The sequence below is a fragment of the Vulpes lagopus genome, chromosome 2 (genome assembly GCF_018345385.1).
Source record: "Vulpes lagopus strain Blue_001 chromosome 2, ASM1834538v1, whole genome shotgun sequence".
Classification (NCBI taxonomy): domain Eukaryota; kingdom Metazoa; phylum Chordata; class Mammalia; order Carnivora; family Canidae; genus Vulpes; species Vulpes lagopus.
This window is the reverse complement of record NC_054825.1, coordinates 94,077,720-94,087,079: the sequence shown is the minus strand read 5'-3', so window position 1 is coordinate 94,087,079 and position 9,360 is coordinate 94,077,720. Positions and strand designations below refer to the sequence as shown.

Genomic DNA, 9,360 nt, shown 5'->3' with positions numbered 1-9,360 from the left:
TACTAAACTACCATTGAAATTTGTTTCTGTAGCCAAACTGAAGATCAAATATGCAATCATAGTTTCCCTGAAGGACACAGTTGGAACCTAGCTGAAACTGCCTCATCACCACTAAAAGCCCAATGTTTTACCCTTCCTACTTAGAAATATCATTATGTGTTGTTACTTATGCATAATAAATTAATAATAAAGTTTCTGAGAGTGGCTGTAAATGGTAATGTGTTGTGCAGCCAACCAGGCCTCTTTAATACATAATATGTGCCAGTCCTCCAGAAGCATTTTATTTGTTTTGAGAACACATTAAATAAAATGTAATATGAGTAAGGCAACAGTCCATTCTGGTTTGCGTGGGATGAATCTAGTTCATATCTATTGTAAATCAATTAACACTGTTAACTATTTTACCATCTTTTTTCATCCTCAAAATTTATCTGTTTTAGACAATAAGTTACATGGTCACCCTGGATCTGAAAAATTTGGAGGCAGTTTGGAAGAGGGCAATAGAAATAATTAGAGGCATAGGAAAAGTTTCTATGAAGAAATGACTAAAAGAGTTAGATTTATTTATTGGTTGAAGAAAAGGGTAAACTTAGGGAGATTATACTCTTCAATGAGAAAATACAGAAGAAGGTACTCTAAGAGGAATCAGAAGCCTTGGTCTGCTTTCCAACTCAGGTCTGCATAGAATTAAAACTGCTACATTAAAGATCTGCTGTATATAAAGTAGAGATTTAGAAGATGTACATGCTGGATTGCACCCAATAAAGGTTATTGTTTCCTATTTTGAATATTACTTAAAGAACAAATAAGCTATGAACATACTCTATGGTGGCAGTTCTACTTTTTATTTTTATTTTTATTTTATTTATTCATGAGAGACAGAGAGAGTGAGGCAGAGACACAGGCAGAAGGAGAAGTAGGCTCCATACAGGGAGCCCCACGTGGGACTCGATCCTGGGTCGAAGGCACCAAACCACTGAGCCACCAGGGATCCACCCAGGGATCCCAGGAGTTCTACTTTTACAGAACTACTTATATAGTTTTGGTTCCCAGAGACACTTGTGCAAATGTACACCAGGATGTACATATCACGCTGTTAATAGCTTTATGTTTTTTTCTTAATTTTTTAAACCCGGAATGTTTATTGTGACTAATCGTTGAAATCCTTAAGATGAACTGGATGCTGCAGCAGCTGCCCTCTTGAGCTTAGGTGTCGTTCTTTCACGGAATCCAGGCCTGAATCTGCGGTATACAATTTTAAGGTGCCTCATTCGACTGGTCCGGTGCTAGTAGTACCAGCTTTTAGCCTTGGCCCTCCACTTATACTTTCCCTTCCGCTTGGCAGGGTAGCCACATTTGCTGCAGGTGGACTTCTGAAGGTGGTAGGCCTTAGAGCCACGTGGTGGCACAACGTGTGCGTCTTATTGCAATGCTTTCCAAACAATGACATCCCCTTTGTCATCTTGTTTCCGCGGCAGACGCCCAAGAGCTTTATGTTTGTAATAGGGCCATATGAAAATAATTCATCTATTAACAATGAAATTGATAAAATATGGGATATTCAACCAAAGAAATATGCTGTACATAAACAAAAAAAATTGAACTATATACTCACATGCCACAATATGTATGTGTTTCCAAAACACTGTTGAGCAAAAGGCTTAAGTTACAAAAGAAAACATGCAACATGGTTTCATTTCTACAAAATTCAAAAAAATAGGTGAAACCTAGTTTCTTTATATGGGTGCTCCAAAAGCAAATCCTAAATCAAGGATTTAGGTTCAAGTATTAAGTTGAAACACATGAAACTAACTGATACTCAATCATTTGTGATTTACACAAATGGCAAATATGGTTCAGTGAAAGAGTTTATTTGGGAGGGAATGAAAATGCAGTAGAGGTGGAGAAATAGATAAGGAACAGAAGCAGATGATATAGGGTATATTTTCAAGCCAGTTACCACTGTGGATGACGATAGCCTAATTCCATCAGGGAAACTCAAGGAAGCCAGAATTTTGGACATACCAGAATTAACTTATTTTAGGGGCAAGGAAGTTAAGATATTTATACACCATTTCCTGTTCTTTTTTCTGGGAGGACATGCAGTAAATACGACGTAGGGCAGATATGCTGCCAACCCAAGAAGGACATGTGATATGAGAGGGACATAAACCCTGGTGGTTTTAGGTCATGGATATCTTGAGGACTTTTGTGACCAAATCATCACCTCGTCCTGACTGAACACCTAATGCTTCAGCCTTTCCCAAAAGGCTGCTTGAAGGGAGTGTGTAGAGAAAGAGAAAACAATAGGGAATATCTCATAGGTTGGAAGTTGGGAGGAGAGATTCATCTTAGAGATTCATCTTAAGTAAGTGGGGTGTAAGACTAGTGGTCTCCTGGCTGGGGAGATAAGGAACAGCATCAAGATCAATCCCCATTTACTTTGAGGTCCTTGGTGGGGAGGGGGATTGTCCTCCCACTGGAAGGTAAAGTAACATATGAGAATGATACACCTCCAGTTCCTGAGTACAGGGATCAGTGTATTTTGTTGCAAAGTGTCAAAGATCCTCTTCCTTTTTTTGGATGGGTTAACCTGGAAAGAAGGTAGGATAATAAATTTCTCTACTCTAAAGAATTTTAAGATTGCTCTTGAACATAACCCAGGACAATACAATTTCCTGGAATATCTCAAGGGAAGAAGTAGGTTTAAAATGCTGATTATATGTGGAACTATAACCTTTAAAGTTTAGTAGAAGATATTCTTAAAAAGCTTTATCATTTTACTGTTCACAAAACCAAAATATCACTAATATTTATTTTCTTGAAGAAAATAACTTTTCTCAGTCATTGATGGTGTATGTTCTGGTGGATGAACCATTAACACTTGAAGTTACCACATAGAATGAAGAGGAAGAGCATGGGAACAAGAGGAAATGTGTCTCTCTGATAATCCTTTATGTTTTAGAAATTTAGATGTATAGATGAAAACAAATAAATGAGAAACTTAAAAAATGTTTTTATAAGAGTCCCAGTTTCCTTATGTATCAAAGAGACTGGAACATGGAGCTCCTTCTGGCTTTTAAAACTCTGCCATCCTGAATACAATTGTTCTTTCTTTGAATTTTCTAACTTAGGACAATGTGGTAAACCAATTCTATGAAACTGATTATTCAAGGCATTAATCTGGTGAAATAAATTATGTTTTCATTTATTCATTCTATGGAGGAATTTCTAAATTGATCATAGAATCAATTGCTCCTCCACCTGGCACATAAAAACTTAATTAAACCACAGTATTTTTTTTCCAGGTGAATTTACTGGCCCTGCAGTGACTATGTCAGAGCTGGACACTTATTGAAAATTAAAGATTCTGGAAAATCAATCCTTTCCCCAAAGTGATAATAAATCATACTTTCTAAAAAGAATATTACTGCAGCCCAAAGATATTTACTTAAAAAAGCAATCTCATGTACCTAATTTAATAATACTTCAGGAAGTTTGATAGCTAAATGAGAATATTAAATATATATTAGCCTTGCCATGATTAATACTGTTTGCCTGCTAAGCTTGTGGGTGGTGCACTCATATATATACTCACTGCTACAGCTAATATAGCAAATAGATTAGAACAATTTACAATAGGGCAGCCCAGGTGGCGCAGTGGTTTAGCACCACCTTCAGCCCAGGGCATGATCCTGGGGACCTGGGATTGAGTCCAATGTTGGGCTCCCTGCATGGAGCCTGCTTCTCCCTCTGCCTGTGTCTCTGCCTCTCTCTCTCTCTCTCTCTGTCATGAATAAATAAAATCTTTAAAAAAAAGAACAATTTACAATATACTAATTCTTGCTATTATGATATAGCATAATTGAGCTCATGTCTTCATATTGAACTAAAGTGTATGAAATGGTTCACCTCTTGATTTTAATAAATTTGATATTCTCTCATTGGACAGTGAAAACCCAAGATATTTTCTTTTCTCTATTTCCCATTTCTTCATTATATAACATATAATAATAATATATGGTCATTATAATATGCTTTTTTCCTTATTATTTTTATTAAAAATTGTGAAACATGTGAGAGCATATAACTAGTTTAACATGTAATTGATCAATGCAAAATATGTCATATAGTTATCTTAGAAAAAACATTTTCTGGGATCCTTACCTGTGTTAATCTAACATTACCTTAAACATGCTTTGAGATTTTCTTTCTGCTTTTCTTGATGCGGTTACTTGACTTGGAATACCAGTGTCCTTTCACCTCCACTTCTTTCTTGTTTTCTGTCCATTACAAGCTCTGGTTGAAAGTCCTTCATGACCTGATATCAGACCCAACCCATCCAGGTCCTTGGTGCTGCAGTCCTCTTCTGACATTTACAATGCCTGTGGCTAGTTGTCAGTGGCTGCTTGGTGACAGGTAATTTAGTATTGTTAAATTTGAAGAAATTAATTATTGTGCTATAATTTGGCTTTTCAAGTGGTATTTATTTCCAGCAACTATACCAATGAACTCTTTGAGAGCAAAAATCACATCTTACATTTGTTCATATCAAGTCACCTAACCAATGCTGTATACCTCAAAAGTATTTGTATATTGGGGTGCCTGAGTGATACAGTCAGTTGAGCAACCAACTCTTGGTTTTGGCTTAGGTCATGACCTCAGGGTTGTGAGATGGAGCCCCATGTCAGGCTCTGCACTCAGCTTGGACTGAGTCACTTAAGACTCTCTCCCTCCCTCTGCTTCTTCCCCCTGTGCTTGCATTCCCTCCGCTCCCCCCCATCTCTCAAATTAATAAATAAATCTTCAAAAGTATTTGTATGTTGATTGTCTGTTGTGAAATAGTTGTCCTTTATGGAAGAATTTGAAAAAATAAAAAGGTTATTCTTCCTAACCTTCCTAACCTAACCAAATCAGTACCTTAGAGTATGCTGGAGGGAGCAAATCCTCCTCGGTTCTTAGGAACCAGGTTGATGTGCATTTTCCTTTGAAAAACAGGAGTTCAAAACTCAAATGACTTAAAGAGACCCACAGCTGATCTAATAGTTGACTTGCTGTTTTTGGTAATAGTTTTATTGAGATATTATTCATATAAATCACTTATTTAAAGTGTATAATCCAATAGTTTTTCGTATATTTACAGATTTGTGCAGCCATCACCACAACCACTTTTAAAATACTTTTAACACTCCCTCTCCAAAACCCTGTGCCTTTTACCAGTTACTCCTCATTTTTCCCCATTCTCCCCTTGTTTTCTGACCTGGAACAACCACTAATCTCCTTTCCATCTCTGTAGACTTGCCTATTCAGGACATTTCAAATAAATGGAATCACATAATATGTGGTGGTCTTGGGATCCCTGGGTGGCTCAGCAGTTTAGCGCCTGCCTTCGGCCCAGGACGTGATCCTGGAGACCCCGGATCGAGTCCCACATCAGGCTCCCTGCATGGAGCCTGCTTCTCCCTCTGCCTGTGTCTCTGCCTCTCTCTGTGTCTCTCATGAATAAATAAATAAAATCTTAAAGAAATATATGTAGTGGTCTTTTGTGACTGGCCTTTTGACACAGCATAACATTTTCAAAGTCAAGCCATATTATAACATATATCAGTACTTTATTCTTTTTTTTTACTTTATTCCTTTTAATGGCCAGATATAGCACATTTAGTTGATTTGGTCATCAGTTGATAGACATTTGAGTTGTTTTCAGTTTTTGGCTATTAGGAATAATGTTGGTATGCACATTCACTTGCAGATTTCTGAATGGACATATTTTTTCATACCTTGTGAAGGAGTGGGATTGCTGGGTCATATGGCAGCTCTATGTTTAAACTTTGGAGGAACTGTCAAATTGTTTTCCAAAATGGCTGCACTATTTTACATTTTAATCAACAACAAAGGAAGTTTCCAATATGTCCATATCTTTGATACTTTCTTTTTAATGCTATCATGAAAACCAGTAAAAACAACAGCAGCAGCAACAACAACAACAACAACTCTTGGAGTATGAGGATGAACAGCAACTTGGCCCCAATTTCAGGGAGACAATGTGGGCGTGGTGGAGACTGGAGTGTCAGGAGTTCAAGCGCATCCAAAGGGGGAGGCAGACCTTTCTCAGCTCCAGCCCATCGTGCCTTGGAAACTGTGGCCCCTTCCTGCAAAATCTAGTTTTTCAGGAGAAGACAAAAATTTGGACATTCCTGTGAAATTTTCCAATATTTATATTTTGGCAACGAATTAAATAAAAAGTCATGTATGCCTGACAGTTGTGGTCTGCTGTTTCGTGCCCTTTGCTACAGAGAGTACCCCCAAGTGTCTAAGATCACGGACCAATGATGTTGCCGCCACTATGTTACTTACCTCAGAGGGAACAACAGTTGCTGTTGTTACAATTTTTCCATCCAGAGGATGGGTGAGCAACCAACTCACCCTACCCTTATCCCACTCCACCCCCCTTTGTAAATCCTACAAGCCCTTTCTTATGTGGAGGCATAGGGAGAATAATGCCTCACTCTATTTGGTCACAGTTACCTGAAATTAAAGGGAAATGTGCTAAATCAGACTAAGAAAACTGTTTCTCTCATAATAGTGGTCTCTGGCCTTCTTCCAAGGAAGGAAGCATTTGAATTTTTGTTTCCTGTTTCATTCATCTCTTGGAGTTCCCTGAGCTACAGAAGGACTGTGGAGTGTCTGGTGCAGTTCCTGCATAACCAGAGAGTGCAGACTCTCCCACAGGGCAGAGTCCAAAGGCCCACGATATCGACATAGTGGATGTATATAACGTCTAGGTTACTGTTTTATTTAATTAATTAATTAATTAATTAATTATTATTCATGAGAGACACACAGAAAGAGAGGCAGAGATATAGGCAGAGGGAGATCCAGGCTCCATGCAGGGAGCCCCATGTGGGACTTGATCCCGGGACTCCAGGATCACCCCTGGGCCAAAAGGGGGCGCTCAACCGCTGAGCCACCCAGGCGTCCCTAGGTTCTAAACCTAGTTAGAGACCTCTGTATTTGTCCAGGCTGCTGCATATATGCTGTTTACAGCTGTAATTTTACTAAGGATCTGTCCCAATGAGTAGTATTGAGGTTTGCCAACTGTATCTAAACAGTTGTGTGTGTGTGTGTGTGTGTGTGTGTGTGTGTGTGTGTGTTTTGCTTTCTTTTGCTTTTGTTTTTACACTTTTAGAGTAGGGCTGTAGCTTATATATGCCTTTTTGAGAATTGGAAAAATTCCCAGCCAGGAGAAGGAAATAGTGAATCTTGTTAGCCTTGAGCAATCACAGCCCCCAAGACTTTATATGTAGATTTGCCTGGTGGCGCTAGGCTTACCCAGGAGCAGATATTTTATGGGAGGAAAGAGGGACCCAGAACAAAAGGCTTTGCAAGTGCAGTATGGACTGAGTTTCAGCACTGCCCCTGCACCCCTCATCCCTTCCTCCCAGGGCTTCTGTGCTGGATATGAGTTACACAACCATGTGCTGAGTCTTTGACTGCAGAGGCTACTGGGTCAGGGATTTCTGGGTGCAATTCCTGCTTCATCATTTGTTAGCTGTATGGCCTTAGGCAAATCAGTTGCTGTTCAAACAATTTGTGTTCTTTTCTGGATAATGGAGATTATAACTACATCATAGAAATGCAGACTAGATTAAATAAGATGTGTTTGACACTCAGCTCAGTGCCTAGCCCATGGTAGATAGGAGTTCAGTAATCAAGATGTTATTATTATACGTTTTTTTTTAAAAAAGATTTTATTTATTTATTCATGAGAGACATAGAAAGAGAGACAGAGGGAGAAGCAGACTCCCTGTGGGGAGCCGGATGTGGGACTTGATCTCAGGACCCCCATCACAACTTAAGCCAAAGGCAGAAGCTCTACCACTGAGCCAACCAGGTGCCCCTATTATACATTGTTAAGAAAAAGTATCCAAAACCTAGAACTGAGGTGTAGGGTGACTGCCTGTCCTGCGCGCTGGAACAGTGTCCTCCGGGTCCATTCGAGTTATTTCATTCTCTACAAGATTATTTGTGCCTGCTTTATGTTACTACTTACTATTGGTTAGGGCCCTCACCCCCAAAGCTATATATTCAATATTGTAGATGTTTATCTGTTTAAGATGCAAGTGATTTCTGTGAGGTAGGATAGATAAATCCGAAGGTTACAGTTTTATTGCTCAGTGGGAAATTAATCACTTTTGTATTTAATCTAGTAATCTTCTAGCAGTCTTTCAGAGTCTATATACATTAGATCTGTAGTTCTTTTTGAAATATTTTTACCATCCTTCTGGTTCCCTCATTAATTTATATGAGAGTCATTTTGGAAAATTATACTTTGACAATGTCCATAGTGCATGTTTGGGCAAGTATATACTTTTGAGTAAGTGGCTAGTTCCACCGATTAAAGTATGAGTACACCTCCTCCTCCTCAACTATTTCTGCATTTCCAGGGAAGCTCATAGTCTTTACTCAGCTCCTGCTTTATCCTTTCTTTCCTATTGAAGGTCAATGGGGTTTCACTTCAGTCTTCTCCTTTCCAGTTACTACCAACTCTTGCTTTCCTTTGCAGGATCCTCATCAGCGTCCAGTTGAAGTAAAGCAGTGTTTTCAAACCAGCCTGTTTGTCCTCCTTTCTCCATGTCAGAAGTAAGCACCCTAAATAGTCTCACTTTTAAAATATTTTTTACTTTTGATATAAACACATACAATGATTAGGAAAATAAGCAAAGGGTGGATTAGAAAGTGTTCAAATTCTTAAAAAAGTACTTGCCAGGCTTGCCTCCCCCACCCTTTGCCCCCCTGCCCTGCTGTCCTTCCCAACCTTATTCTCCATTCCCCATTTAAGTATAAATGAGCCAGCTCTACTTTTAGCTAACCTATTTCCTTTTTCTCAAACTCTTTGAAAGGTCCCTTGAGAGTTTCAAATCATCCCTTCCAGCCACCACTCTTTTATTCCTAAGGGTTATCAAACCCTCTACCCTTTTTGAGAAAGGTGCTAACTAGCCTGCCATTCAAATTCCCACAGACCTAGGAGGATCTTTTTCAATTTGAAGGAAGCTCTAAACCGTGTCTCTAATCTCAAGGTCCAGCCACCTGGCTTGACCCTCTACTTTCCCTAGGAAAAGCCAGTTGAGGTCATTGCCTAACAGAATCCAGGCTTGATCGACCTGTTGGGAAGTGCCCAGAGGAGATGTGGGTGTTATAATGCTGACACCAGCAGGTGTAGGAGGGTGGTGGGATGTGCCAGGGAAGGGACAAGTCAATGTCTTTTGAAAAGGCATATGCTTCAATGTAATTTTATACTTATACTGTTAACAAAAATCAATATTTCTATAGCATAAATTACAGGAAAAATGCATGGCT

The 9,360-nt window shown here is 39.1% G+C and overlaps 1 pseudogene; it reads right to left on the bottom strand.

Annotated features, from left to right (window-relative positions):
- Nucleotides 1-1,166: 1,166 nt before the first annotated feature.
- Nucleotides 1,167-1,462, bottom strand: LOC121485825 (annotated as a pseudogene).
- Between the last annotated feature and the right edge of the window lie 7,898 nt (nt 1,463-9,360).